Source organism: Pinus tabuliformis, chromosome J, assembly GCF_031772625.1.
Source record: "Pinus tabuliformis cultivar Carrire ecotype Pingquan chromosome J, CPIR1, whole genome shotgun sequence".
In the NCBI taxonomy this organism is placed as follows: Eukaryota; Viridiplantae; Streptophyta; class Pinopsida; order Pinales; family Pinaceae; genus Pinus; species Pinus tabuliformis.
Genome location: NC_142295.1, coordinates 550,617,433 through 550,633,063, shown reverse-complemented (window position 1 = coordinate 550,633,063; position 15,631 = coordinate 550,617,433).

Sequence of the window (15,631 nt, the reverse complement as noted above, 5' to 3'; positions counted from 1 at the left end):
TTTCCATGAGAGATAGTCGTAACTCACTAATTTTTCATGATTTTTGAATAGTCCTCTTAACACTCATTATTGTTATTACTAAATAATTATTAAGATTATTATTATTATTATTAATCAATATTGCTCCTACTATCCATAAAATATTATTATTAAATAATTAAATAATTTAATTAAATAGAATAGTAACAATAATATTGTTAATGATGATGATGATGATTAACGTCCAATATGACCAATGCAGTCTATCGGACCTCAAGAAAAGAGAAAGAATTTAAGTGTGATTCTTCAAAATTTTGTTTCTATGATCAAAGAGAAGGGAAATAAGTGCTCCAAGATCACTATAGTTGGGTTGTCTTAACAAGTCAAGAAGATTGGAAGTGTGGCAGATGTTAGGGAAATGAGAGTGGATGTGAGTAAGAATCAGAAAATCTAAAAGGAAGTGCTTTTCATCTTCCACCTTCATAGTATCACAAATCTGACAGATCCATCTTCCTATGGAGTCTTGGGAGTAGACCACTGCTCGGTTTCACATCGAAGCTCATGAGAATTAGTTCGTATCCTAGCGATGTTCATTTTTTTCTTAGTGCTAGTTAACACAGAGAGATAATTATGGTTATCAAGGGTAGGGTTGCTCACCTCCTTATAGTATCTTAGCTTCCTTTTACCCTTGAGCTCATTATCATACCACAACTTGTCCTTAAAATTGAAGGTAATAGCATATTTGACACTATCCTTGCTTCCCATGATGATCTCTTCCTTAATCCCCTAATGATTGAGCCGAGACTGGGCATCATGATGCCACCCGCACTTTTGGCGAAGGTGGGGGTTTTGACTAGAGTTAGAAGAAATTTTCGGGAGCCTCTTGGGGTCCATGTTGTGAAGCTTCTTCTTATACATAAGATATATAAAAATGGTCATAATTTCAATGGGGGACAAGTTAGCTTCGATTAAGAGGATAAGATAGGGAGTATTTCCCTTGATCTTTAGGTTGTAGGTTATGAATTGCTTTAGAATCATCTCAATATTTTTCCATGACTCTATGGATATACTACAACCCCAAAATTATCATATGTCTAAGACAATAGGGGTGACAAGAGTCTCGAAGAGGAACCTCTTTTTACTCCAAATGGAAAGATAAACTGACTTACAATTGTTTTCAAGCTCATAATAAGCTTTCTAGCCTCCAATAATCCTTTTCTCGATGCTATAATTCTAGTTGAGATGATGAGGAAAGTCAATACCCAAATATTTATAAGAAGAAACCTGCTCTAAGCAATTGTTATCATAAACAAAACTACCATGGGTTCTCTTTCTAGATTTAACGATCATGGCTTTGGTCTTGTGAGTATTAACTGTCATACCCATCATGGAGCAGTAGACATGAAGAGTCTTAAGCTGATTTTAGAGGACATCATGGCTTTTTGAAATAGGAACAATATCATGTACATAAAGGAGAAGAGTAACGATAGATACATATCTTAATTTTTTTCCTTTACATACAATTTTATGATTTATTTTGTAAATAATAAGGTGTAATGTTAAAATAAAATCGAAATACTATATAACATAATAATAATGTGTAATGTTAAAATAAAATGGAAATTCTATATAACATGAGATATCTTAAGAGAATTATATAATTAGATTTAAAGTGAAAATGGATATTATAAATGTTTCCATCAAATTTTTTCATTTTGAATAATAATTATAAGAGAAAAATTAATTAAACATTTAAATTTGACAATGTCATGAGGGGAGTTGGAATTTCAAAATATACCCACTTATCAAATTTGACGATTTTCACACCTCTAGAGCCAATTTTCACAACAACTAAAAACCTTGATGGCCTTGTAAAACACTCGTGAGAAACATATTCCATTCAATTATGAGTGCGTTTGAGAAACTTTACCTCATATTACAATTTATTGGTTAATACATTCTTTTGTAAAATATTTTATTTTTCAAAACAATTTGGATAACTTACCATTCTCTTTAAATAAAAATGTATTGAGTTATATATTTAAACCAAAATTAATAATACAAAAGATTAAATATATTTAGTTACCATAAAACGAGATGAAACATTTTGAATTAATTGATGAGTACCAATTTACATATGTCAATGTACTACATATGATTATATAGACATTTTAAATTAATATTGATGAACACCCATTTACATAGGATGATATCATATATATATATAGATAGATTAAATAGTCATTAACATATATATATATAGATAGATTAAATAGTCATTAACTACTTTTAATATATTATGGGTTATATAGTCACACATATACGAAACATTTTGAATTATTGATGAACACCAATTTACATAGGCCAATGTGATGAGCACCCATTTACATAGGCCAATGTGATGAGCACCCATTTACATAGGTTGATATCATTTCTATATATATAGATTAAATAGTCATTAATCGCTTTTAATATATTATGGTTTATATAGTCACACATATATTTATGTTATAGAATTATTTTGAATTAATTGATAAGCACCAATTTACATATATTGATTTCATTTCAATATATATAGTCATTAACAACTTTTAATAAATGTTGTATTAAAATTATGGGTTATATAGTCACACATATATTTATGTTACATATTATGATATCTTAAATGTTTATTTTGAATTAATTGATAAGTACCAATTTACATATGTTGATATCATTTCAATATATATATATAGTCATTAACAACTTCTAATATATTATGGGTTATATAGTCACATATATATTTATGTTATAGACTATGATACCCTAAATGTTTATGACATAATTAAAACCAATTGAATTTATTAAAAATTAATAAACAAAAAGTGAAATATAAAAGGGATCATTCTTAAAAATATATTGCAAAATATGCTTAACCAAACACTAATATTGCTTCTTAACTGGTTGACTCCAATCTCATCCACCCCACATACAAGAAATTAGAGTCATTAGATTGAACAAACATAGAAGAGAAATATAGAATTGTTGTCAAACAAAAGCAAAAATTAACAAGTGTGTACATTATATATATATATAAAATATAATGGGAGGATAATATATTGTTATTGTTGATTGATCTATTAGTATGGGTAGAATTGAGTGGAGAAGTTCATTCTACAAGCGAGTATGATGTCTAAGGGTTTCCGTTTGTCATAAATTTGAAATTTTGTAGGCCAAAATATTTTTTTTTAAATCTCTATAAAAAATAAATAAATAAAATAACTATACAAAACATTTAAATAATGTTTGATGCAGGAGAGCTCAAGAGAATCTCCAAGCACTGGGCACACCAGAAGCGCATCCGTGATGACCAAACTCTGAAGGAGGCTGAGAGGATCATAGCATCATATGAGGACTCTTCTGATGGTATCTTCCCTAACCAGGAAAGCAAAGAACATTACACCTACCTCGTTGCCAACCGATCACAGATTCTGAAGGAAAGAGAAGAAAGCTGGAGGCTTCGGAGCAGGGCTATATGGCTCACCGAGGGGGATGACAACACAAATTTCTACCACAAATTTGCCAACGGACGTAAAGCTATCAACACTATATGGGAATTAAGGGATGAACAGAATCAGATTATTTCATCTCAGAGGAACCTTGCCAGATTAGCCACCGATCACTTCAAAGGCATCTATAGAGCTCCCAGAGAGGCCAATATTCTGGAGATTATGAGAGTGGCTGAAAAATTCCCCAGATTTGTTCTACAAGAAGATTCAGATGAACTCACAAAGGAAGTGACCATGGAAGAACTAGAAGCCACCATTAAATGGTTTAAGAAAGATAGAAGCCCTGGCCCAGACGGATGGACCATCGAATTTTACATTGCTTTCCTTGATTTACTGGGCAATGATCTTCTCAATATTATTGAGCATTGCAGAAGAAATGGCAGAATATCATCCGCTATTAAATCCACTTTCATTGCTCTTATCCCAAAAGCCAACCATCCGATCTCTTTCAATGACTACCGACCCATTTCCCTCTGCAATTGCCTATATAAAATTATTGCCAAGATAATCGCCAATCGTCTGAAGCCTATATTATCTCGCCACATATCCCCTGAACAATTCGCTTTCCTTAATCACAGGCAGATACATGAAGCCATTGCTACCGCTCAAGAGCTCCTCCACTCTCTTCATATCAAAAAACAAAAGGGTATGATATTAAAGGTGGACCTTTCCAAAGCTTTCGATAGAGCCAACTGGCTCTACATCAGGCTGCTTCTGACTCACCTTGGCTTTCCTTATAGCTACATCAAATGGATAATGAGTTGCATTACTGACGTATCCTACAGCGTTCTTCTCAATGGTGAAGCCACATCTTTCTTTACCTCAGAAAGGGGGCTCAGGCAAGGATGCCCCTTATCACCACTACTATTCCTTCTCATTATGGAAGGCTTAAGTAGACTCATCTCATCTGCCCGGGCTAGAAACCAGATCATCGACATCAATATCTCTGATAATTTTTATCTTACTCACCTTTTATTTGTGGATGATATTCTCATATTTCTTAATGGATGCATAGGTGACACCACTACTCTCCAGAATATATTTGCACTCTTCCAACAGGCTACAGGCATGATGATAAATGAAAGCAAATCTACAATCACGGCTGTTGGCTGCTCACAACATGAATCTACATATGCATCCCATCGATTCCCCTTCATCTCATTAAATCTAGCTGACGGCATCAAATATCTGGGATATAGACTAAAACCCCTCGGCTACAGGATTGCAGATTGGACTTGGTTAATAGCAAAGGTGGAGAAAAGATTGCAGGTATGGTATCACAGATATCTTTCAAGAGCTGGTAGATTGATCCTCATAAAAGCTGTTATTGAAGCCACACCAGTTTACTGGATGACTTTGGCTTGGATACCTCGAGGCATCCTGTACAGACTACAAAACATTTGTGCTAGATTTTTATGGAAAGGTCACCACACAGGGAAGCAATTTGCCTGGGTTAAATGGGATACCATTGCTAGACCCAAACGCTGGGGCGGTTGGGGCATTAAGAATCTTAATTTCTTTGCCAAGGCTTTGGCAGCCAAACTCGGTTGGAATCTCTTGACCACAGACAGCCTATGGTCTCGTGTCGCTCAAGTCAAATACATCAAGCCATCACATCTTATGGACTGGTTCCGTCAACAGCATGACCCTGGACGCAATATATCAAATATTTGGAAAGCTGTTCTCCAATCACTACCTCTATTGCGGGAAGGCATTACTTGGCGCATTAAAGAAGGAAACAACGTAAGGATTGGGGTGGATCCATGGGTGGGGTGCGGCAATTTACACAGATTATCTGATGGACTGTTAAGGCACCTTCACAACAGAGGCATTACGCATATAAAACACATTGGAGATAGCGCAAATTCTACCTTTCTACAATAGGCTTGGGCAACTCCTCGCACTTTAGAGATCCCTGATCAGTGGCATCAAGAATGGAGGGACTTTACAGATGCTCTCACGCAGGCTCATATCAGACTCACTGAAGGCCCCGATGAAATTATCTGGGCCATTGCAAATCACGACATATACTCACCTAGATTGGGATACTTAAAGCTTATGGAATCATTCAAGCCCCCGAATATCCTCCCCATCTGGAAAGATCTCTGGAAGCTTGGCGCTGCCCCTCGCACTCGTCTTTTAATGTGGAATATACTCTTCGACAAAATCCCTACCGGAACCAATCTTATGAAGCGATCATTTCATGGTCCATTCAGATGCCATCTCTGCTGTTTAGAAGAGGAAAGCACAGAACATTTGTTTTTAAAATGTCATGTTACTAAAGATTTTTGGCAAAACATTTCTACTCTCTATCCCTCCCTCAAAGACTGGCAGGGTCCGAATATTATGGAGGCTTGGAGCGGTTGGTGCCGTGAACATTCAGGAAAATCCATCAACTTGCCTTTACTGGTTTGCTGGGCAATATGGATTGCTCGGAACCAGATTATATTTCAAAACAAGGCGCCTCATTGGCCTGTAATTCTGAGTCACACTATCGCAGACTATGATTTACTACCTGAGGTAGTTCTTAAAAATCCCATCCGCACAATCAAGCCTATAAGTCTGGACAAATCGAAGCCTTGGGCGTTTTTCGACGGCTCTGCCCAAGAAACAGGCTGCGGTGGAGGAGCGTTACTATACCTCAGCGATGATCATTATTATAAAATCCAGATTAAGCTTGGCAGAGGCACCAATAATTTTGCTGAATTAAGCACAGCGAAACATATCATTCACTTTGCGATACAGAAACAGTGCAGCCACCTTCAATTATTTGGGGATTCACAAATTGTTTGCAACTGGCTGAACGATGCATCTCATTGCCATGCTTTCTCTCTGAGACATATTCTTGAAGAGGCAAAAAGACTGATCACATCATTTGAATCCTTTATCTGCAGCCATATATACAGGGAACAGAACACTGATGCGGACCAGCTATCCAAAGAAGCAGCGCAAAATCAACGGGACGACTGGCAGATCCAGGAGGTGATTGATGGAACTTCCCATCAGCACTATCACAGACCATTTCATGATATTTTCTAGGAATGGGTCACAGACCCACATATAATCAGTTTCCATTTTGTGTGGTTTTTGATATTTGTTACTACATGTATAAACATCTATGTATCTGAATCAGTTTCAGCAGTGCTCTCTGCGTAGAGCTGGAATGTAATGTATTATACATCTTGTTTCTTCTAGTTTTGGGCATATCCGGCCTCAGATACTAGGACTCCCTGCGAGGAGTCATGACAAATGGGGCTTATTAAGGCAGGCCTCTGGACCACAATATGAATGCAACAGCATCTGCAAAATGTAATTTCTCCATATTAATAGAAATTACGACTTTTTCCTTATGGGAAAAAAAAAATGTTTGATGCAGGAAAAAAATTTCGCATAAAGAAATTGCATTCATCTGGGCTCATATTAACTCATGTTAGATCAATGTTTAAGATGGATATATGCTGGTATATATAAAAGAGGAGAAGAATATAGAACCAAGAAAAGTTTAATTAGTTAAAGCTCTTTAATAAGTCTTTGACCATTTGTCATGACAATAAGTTTGTTTCCTAGGAATGAGGCACTACTCTCGAGGTACCACATGCTCCCCATCACTATGCTCACCATGCATGCAATGAGAGTGAATTCAAGCTCTAAGTATGAAGCCAGGGCTTCACCTGCTATTGTTGCTACTATTGCATGCTCCTTTTTTCTTGCATTCTTTTGTGGAAAATTCGTGGCATATGCCCAAATTCATGACAGTAAAAGCACTCAATTTTTGACAAGTCCTTTTTCTTTCCCTCTTGATTGGAATTAGCCTCACCTTGGGAATTCTTCAACTTGGCCTTGTTTCCCTTTCTAACTAATGCAAATTCCTTTTCCTCTTCTTTGGATGAGGTCCCATCTCTTTTTCTCTGCCTTATTTCATCGTGCGCTAGATCAGACCATAACCCCTCCCAACTTGGTAGTTTTTATCTATCATTTACAGAATCTTGATAACTATTCCAACTCTTGGGAAGGCTCGAGAGGGTTAGAGCTACTAGATCTTCTTCACGGAAAATAAAACTTACCTTTCCAAGTTCATCACGACACTTTGTAAACTTGCTCGAGGAATTGTTTCATTATTTTGCATCTTAATACTTCGAAGCTTGTCCTTTAGTGTCAACCTTTTGTGGTCACTATTATTCTCAAACAACTTTGTCATTATTTTCCACATCGCGAACGAAGTTTCTTTCCTGTGGATATTTGAGACAATATGATCCTCAACTCCCTCCAATATAATCCTCCTCACTTTAACCACAACCTTCTTCCACTAAGCAAGATCATGGGCATCTGGGTTTTGCTACATATGTCTTGATGTATTCCAGTAGTCCATTATCATTCAATACTTCCTCCATACAGATCTTCCATGCCACAAAATTTGTGGTTCCTTCCAAAGCATACTCAAGCATGAGTCCATTGAAATTCATCTTCTTAGTCTTGGAGAAAAGTTTGGTTTAATACAAGGTTTATAGTATTAGGAATTTTTAATATTTAGTTTATAATACTAAATTTTAATATTGGCTTTATAATTTGTGATACTGGGGCTTATAATATTAATCATAGGGTTTAATATCAATCCCTTGGGTTTATTGATCACTTGGATTTTTAATATTGATATTTTGAGTTTATTAATCCCTTGGGTTTAAAATTATTCCCCTCACTTTATAATCCATTTAGTTTATAATATTAATCCTTTATGTATATTAATTTCTTGGATTTATAGTAATAATATCTTGGAATTATAATATTTTTTTCTCTGTAAAAACTATCTAAGCATTATATTATATATACAAGAAAGATTACAAACTGCATGACATGCCTTCCAGAGCCTGAAGAGTAACCCTGGGAATCCTGACTGTAGACCTTACAGCTCCCTCGCAGGGGCAGCTTCGCCAAAACCAAACCGAATTATGAGAACAAAAACTTCCCACACAGGGGCAGCACCGAACCATACTCTCAAGGCAGTAAACCAGACACATGACTGCCCACGGAGGGGCTAACAGCAGAGATAGTCTGACCCTTATATCTGACAGATGTAAGCGTGACTGTGTCACTGGTGTCAGCTATCCAATTCGACTTCCCAAAGATAAGGCCAGACCATAGACTCAGAATTAAACAGGACAAAGAAGTAAGAAGCAAATGCCAAAAGACTGAGACAGAAGAAGCAAATGCCAGAGGACCAAATGACAAAATCAGGACGTTACCCGCCACAGCTTTAATCTTGGAGACGAGCTGAAGATGGAAGGATGGTCGCGAGGTGTGCTTCCGCCTCTTCAACCAGGCTCGTATCTTCAACCACGTAAGCCCACCCATCACCTTCCGCGCGCCCTTCCCACAATTTCCGCCATGTTTCCTCTTCCACACCTGGAGGAGGTGGCCCCACCGGAGGGAAGCGGTCTTGCAGGCTTGATTCCCCCAAGCTTCCAGCATCAGACGCTGGAAGCACCTCAGCAGTGTTCTTTTCCACAGACAAGTGTTCTTTTCCAAGGCTAATCTCCTTACCCGGGTCTTCCATTTGCTTCTCCTGCGGGTCCTGGGGGTGTTCTTCCTCACCTTCTTCCGGAATTTTGGTAAACATGATGGAGATGTGGGCATTAACGCCTGCGTTATCCTCAGTGCTTGGCAAGGTGAATACCACAGAGCCGAATGCAGGAAGCTCCGTTTTCCCTTCACAGGAACTCCCGACCTCCACAAATTGTCTAATGGGTAGCGGGGTTGCTCGAGCTCGCCGGTGACAGTAGCAGCAGCAGCAGTGGTGATGCTCATCTGCTGCAGGGGTTCGTGAGGAAGACCCTCTCGATGGACCTCTTCTGCATGGCTGTCGTTCTCGAAGTTTAACCATTGTAAGTCTAAAGCTTCCTCTGTATGCTCGAGGGTGAACCTGGAATTGGTAGCAGCAGCAATTTCCTTCCAATTCACTCTCAGATGCCCAGCTTTCACCTTGGCTACCTTCCCTTGAGAGCCGACAATTCCTTTTCCAGACTTGTTGCTGCAAAAACTCAAATTGCCCTCTCCTTCCAACCCAGCAACCAGAATGGCGGCAAAGACAAGTTTCCAGGCCACAGGGTAATGAAACAGTCCTTGGCCGAAGCTTGCTGTGCTTCCACGACCGCCAACTCTCCTCAGACCAAAATACCCTGCTCGAGCCATCAAGCCTGTGATATTTTCCTCCAGTTCCTCGTTGCAGGTGCACATTAATTCCGCCCTGCTCCTCCATCTACCTCTCCTCTCCTCCATTGAATGCATTAACAAATTGGGGGGCTCAATTGCCATAAGACGTCCTCCTTCGGGGAGCTGTGGGATTTACACGAGGCAGCCCATGCGCTGCATGTGGCATGCCTGTACTTCTCGATTCGACACCCGCATCCGGGGTATCTTGGAATTATAATATTAATCCTAAGGTTCATAATATTAAATTAGGGTTTATATTCTTAGTGTTTAATATTAATCCCAGGGCATAATGTTATTCCCTTGGGGTTTTAATATTAATCCAATGGGCTTAGTAATCCATTGGGTTTATAATATTGTTCCTAGGGTTTCTAATATTATTCATAGGGTTTATATTCCCACAGTTTAATATTAAGCATATGGTTTATAATATTAATCTTAGGGTTCAATATTAATCCCTTAGTCATAGCCAACCATGGTCAACCATGACTGAATGTCATATTGTGACAAGAATTGTCTCACCATGAAAATAAATCATGTTTATTTTAGTCTTTGTAAATTTATATTTGGGTTTATGAATGTTGAGTTTATAATATTAGTCCCTTGGGTTTAATATTATTCCCTTGGGTTCACAATCCCTTGGGGTTTTAGTATTAATCCCTTGGGTTTATAATATCAATCCCTTGGGTTTATTATTCCCTTAGGTTTATATTATCAATCATGGTCAACCATGGTTGAATGTTGCATTGTGACAAGGATTGTCTCACCATCAAAATAAATCATGTTTAATTTAGTGTTTGTAGTATTTATATTTGGGTATACCAATGTTGGGTTTATAATATTAGTCCAATGGTTGAATGTCTTATTTTGACAAAGATTGTCTCACCATGAAAATAAACCATGTTTATTTTAGTGTTTGTAATATTTATATTTGGGTTTACCATATTAGTCTAATGGTTGGATGTCCCATTTTGACAAATATTGTCTCACCATGAAAATAAATCATGTTTATTTTGGTCTTTGTAGTATTTACATTTGGGTTTACGAATGTTGGGTCTATAATGTTAGTCCCTTGGTTTTAGTATTATTCCCTTAGGTTTATAATATCAATCATGGTCAACCGTGGTTGAATGTCACATTGTGACAAGGATTTTCTCACCATCAAAATAAATCATGTTTATTTTTGTCTTTGTAATATTTATATTTGGGTTTACGAATGTTGGGTTTATAATATTAGTCCATTGGGTTTAATATTATTCCCTTGGGTCCATAATCCCTTGGGTTTTAGTATTAATCCCTTGGTTTTATTATTCATTTGGGTTTATAATTTCAATCCCTTTAGTTTATTATTCCCTTAGGCTTATAATATCAATCATGGTAAACCATTGTGAATCATTGCACAACATGGTCAACCATGGTTGAATGTCGCATTGCGACAAGAATTGTCTCACCATCAAAATAAACCATGTTTATTTTAGTCTTTTTTGTATTTATATTTGGGTTTACCAATGTTGGGTTTATAATATTATTCCCATGGTTGAATGTTGCATTTTGACAAAGATTGTCCCACCATGAAAATAAACCATGTCTAATTTAGTGTTTGTAATATTTATCTTTTGGTTTACGAATGTTGGGTTGATATTATTCCCTTGGGTTTATTATTCATTTCGGCTTATAATATCAATCCTTTTGGTTTTTTATTCCCTTAGGTTTATAATATCAATCGCCGCAAAACATGGTCAACCATGTTTGAATGTCACATTGTAACAAGGATTATCTCACCATCAAAATAAACTATGTTTATTTTAGTGTTTGTAGTATTTATATTTGGGTTTACCAATGTTGGATTTATAATATTAATCCCATGGGTTTAATATTATTCCCTTCGGTTCATAATCCCTTGGGGTTTTAGTATTAATACCTTCATTTTATTATTGCTTTGCGTTTAGAATATCAATCATGGTCAATCATTTTCAATCATAGCAAACCATGGCCAACCATGTTTGAATGTTGCATTGTGACAACGATTGTCTCACCATCAAAATAAACCATGTTTATTTTAGTGTTTGTAGTGTTTATATTTGGGTTTAAAAATATTGGGTTTATAATATTAGTCCCATGGGTTTAATATTATTTCCTTGGGTTCATAATCCCTTGGGGTTTTAGTATTGATCCCTTAGTTTTATTATTCCTTTAGGTTTATAATATCAATCCCTTGGGTTTAGTATTCCCTTAGGTTTATAATCTCGATTAGGTCAACCATTGTCAATCATAGACAACCATGGTCAACCATGGTTTAATGTCACATTGTGACAAGGATTGTCTCACCATGAAAATAAACCATGTTTATTTTAGTCTTTCTAATATATATATTAGTGTTTACCAATTGTTGGCCGGATAAATCGATCTTTTGGACAAGACTGATCTCCCTAGTATCAAAAGATAGTCTAGCAACAAACAGACAAACATACCTATCTTTCTCTAGACATATGCGATTTATAATTAAATACTACAAAGGTGTTAATATCCTACCTTAGATCCAGTGCTTGTTCGTAGTAGTCATCCTCCAGTCATTCGAAAGAGTTACCTTTGAAGACCTGCAATCACAAACAAACAAACATTAAATAGCACCTGCATAGCAAATATTATAAATCATGTCTATTATGATGATCAAGGAATCCATAAAATAAACAATGAATTAACAGCTTATTGAGAAAAATAAATATATTTGTATTAACTTTGAATAGTAGAAGAACTTTACAACCTTTTCAGCCTTAATGTTGAACAAGTTCTTCCTATGGTCTGAAGTAGGAATTTCCTTTACTTTGACAAGTCTTGCACTCTTCCAAATGAGATACATAGAGGTATGTAATCTCTCTTCATAAAAACTCAACTAAAGAAGACTAAGTTCGAGTAGCATTTTATCTCAAAAAATACTAAGCTTCTAACCCTCCAGTTAACCAACTCAATGCTTCTTTTTATAGTGCAGAGGAGGAGGTTACTGGTCCACCTATGAAGGGATAGAATCCTCCTTCAAAGGAATAAGCTCCTCACATCAAGGGGTTAGCTCCTTAAGGTATGGGTTACATGAACCTTAAAAGAGCGAACTTGCCACCTCAATATTCTTTCTAGAAGCTTCTAGAAATAACTGAAAGTGAGTTATACTTGTGACATTTTAACTTTTACAGGGGTCCGCACCTTTAACACAGAGATAGTACGGTCAGGTGCACCGGAGACATGACGATTAAGTGCGGGACCGCAAGTAAGACAAAGAGAAAGTGTGGAACCAGAGTTTTAAAAACCTTTGAGAGATTTTCTCTTATTTTCCGGACTTGATATGAGGAACTAATGTTTTAGACTTGCAGAGGAAGAAAGTATGAGTGGTAATGAACTCACACAGATAGCAGAATGTCAAGGTGACAATTTTTAGTGCAACACCAATGCTGGATTTATAATGTTAGTCCCTTGGGTTTAATATTATTTCCTTGGGTTCATAATCCCTTGGGGTTTTAGTATTAATCCCTTCGTTTTATTATTTCTTTGCGTTTAGAATATCAATCATGGTCAACCATTGTCAATCATAGCAAACCATGGTCAACCATGTTTGAATGTTTCATTGTGACAACGATTGTCTCACCATCAAAGAAAACCATGTTTATTTTAGTGTTTGTAGTGTTTATATTTGGGTTTAACAATGTTGGGTTTATAATATTAGTCCCATGGATTTAATATTATTGCCTTGGGTTCATAATCCCTTGGGGTTTTAGTATTGATCCCTTAGTTTTATTATTCCTTTAGGTTTATAATATCAATCCCTTGGGTTCATTATTCCCTTAGGTTTATAATGTCGATCATGGTCAACCATTGTCAATCATAGACAACCATGGTCAACCATGGTTGAATGCAGATCGTGACAAGGATTGTCTCACCATGAAAATAAACCATGTTTATTTTAGTCTTTCTAATATTTATATTAGGGTTTACCAATGTTGGGTTTATAATATCAGTCCCTTGGGTTTAATATTATTTCCTTGGGTTCATAATCCCTTGGGCTTTTAGTATTAATCCTTTGGGTTTATTATTAACTTGGGTTTATAATATCAATCATGGTCATCTTTATTAATCTCTGGTATTTGTAATATCAATCCCTTGCGCTTCTTTATCCCTTAAGTTTTTAATATTTATTTGTTGGGTTCACTAATTCCTTGGGTTTATAATATTATTCCCGTGCGTTTAATATTATTCCCTTTGGTTCATAATCCCTTAGGGTTTTAGTATTAATCCCTTTGTTTTATTATTTCTTTGCGTTTAGAATATCAATGATGGTCAACGATTTTCAATCATAGCAAACCATGGTCAACCATGTTTGAATGTCGCATTGTGACAACGATTGTCTCACCATCAAAATAAACCATGTTTATTTTAGTGTTTGTAGTGTTTATATTTGGGTTTAACAATGTTGGATTTATAATATTAGTCCCATGGGTTTAATATTATTTTCTTGGGTTCATAATCCCTTGGGGTTTTAGTATTGATCCCTTAGTTTTATTATTCCTTTAGGTTTATAATATCAATCCCTTGGGTTTATTATTCCCTTAGGTTTATAATATCGGTCATGGTCAACCATTGTCAATCATAGACAACCATGATTAATAATGGTTGAATGCCACATTGTGACAAGGATTGTCTCACCATGAAAATAAACCATGTTTATCTTAGTCTTTCTAATATTTATATTAGGTTTTACCAATGTTGGGTTTATAATATTGGGTTTAATATTATTTCCTTGGGTTCATAATCCCTTGGGGTTTTAGTATTAATCCTTTGGGTTTATTATTAACTTGGGTTTATAATATCAATCATGGTCATCTTTATTAATCTCTTGTATTCGTAATATCAATCCCTTGCACTTCTTGATCCCTTAGGTTTTTAATATTTATCCGTTGGGTTCAATAATTCCTTGGGTTTATAATATTAAACCATTGGGTTTATTAGTTCCTTGGGTTTATAATATTAGTCCCTTTTTTTTTTTATCTTAGGTTTTTATATACCTTGGTTTATACTATTAATCCTTTTAGTTTTTTAGGTTTTTAGTATTAATACCTTGTTGTTATTAGTTCCTTAGGTTTATATTATCAATCCCTTGGGTTTATTCATCTAAGGGTTCATATTCCTAGCATATAATATTATTGATAGGGTTTATAATATTAACGAGTGTTTAATATAGATTCTTTGGGTTTATAATCCATTAGGTTTATGATATAAATTCCTCGGGTTTATAGTATTAATCATAGGTTTTATATTCGTAGAATTTGATATTAATCCTAGTGTTTACAATATTTATCCCTTGAGTTCGTTAACCATAGAGTTTAATATTCATCCTAGGGTTTAATATTCGCATTGTTACATTACAAAACTTGGGTTTAATACAAGGTTTATAATATTAGGATTTTTTAATATTTAGTTTATAATACTAAATTTTAATATTGGCTTTATAATTTGTGATACTAGGGCTTATAATATTAATCATAGGGTTTAATATCAAACCCAAGGGACTAATATTATAAACCCAACATTGGTAAACCCTAATATAAATATTAGAAAGACTAAAATAAACATGTTTTATTTTCATGGTGAGACAATCCTTGTCACAATGTGACATTCAACCATGGTTGACCATGGTTGTCTAATATTAGTTCCTTGAGTTTATAATATTAGTCCCTTATGTTTAATATTATTCCCTTTCATTCATAATCCCTTGGGTTCTTAGTATTAATCCCTTATAATAAACAAAAGAAACTAATATTATAAACCCAATGTATACAAATCCTAACATACATATTAAAAATACTAAAATAAACATGGTTGAATTAATAAAACCTAATAATAATAATAATAAT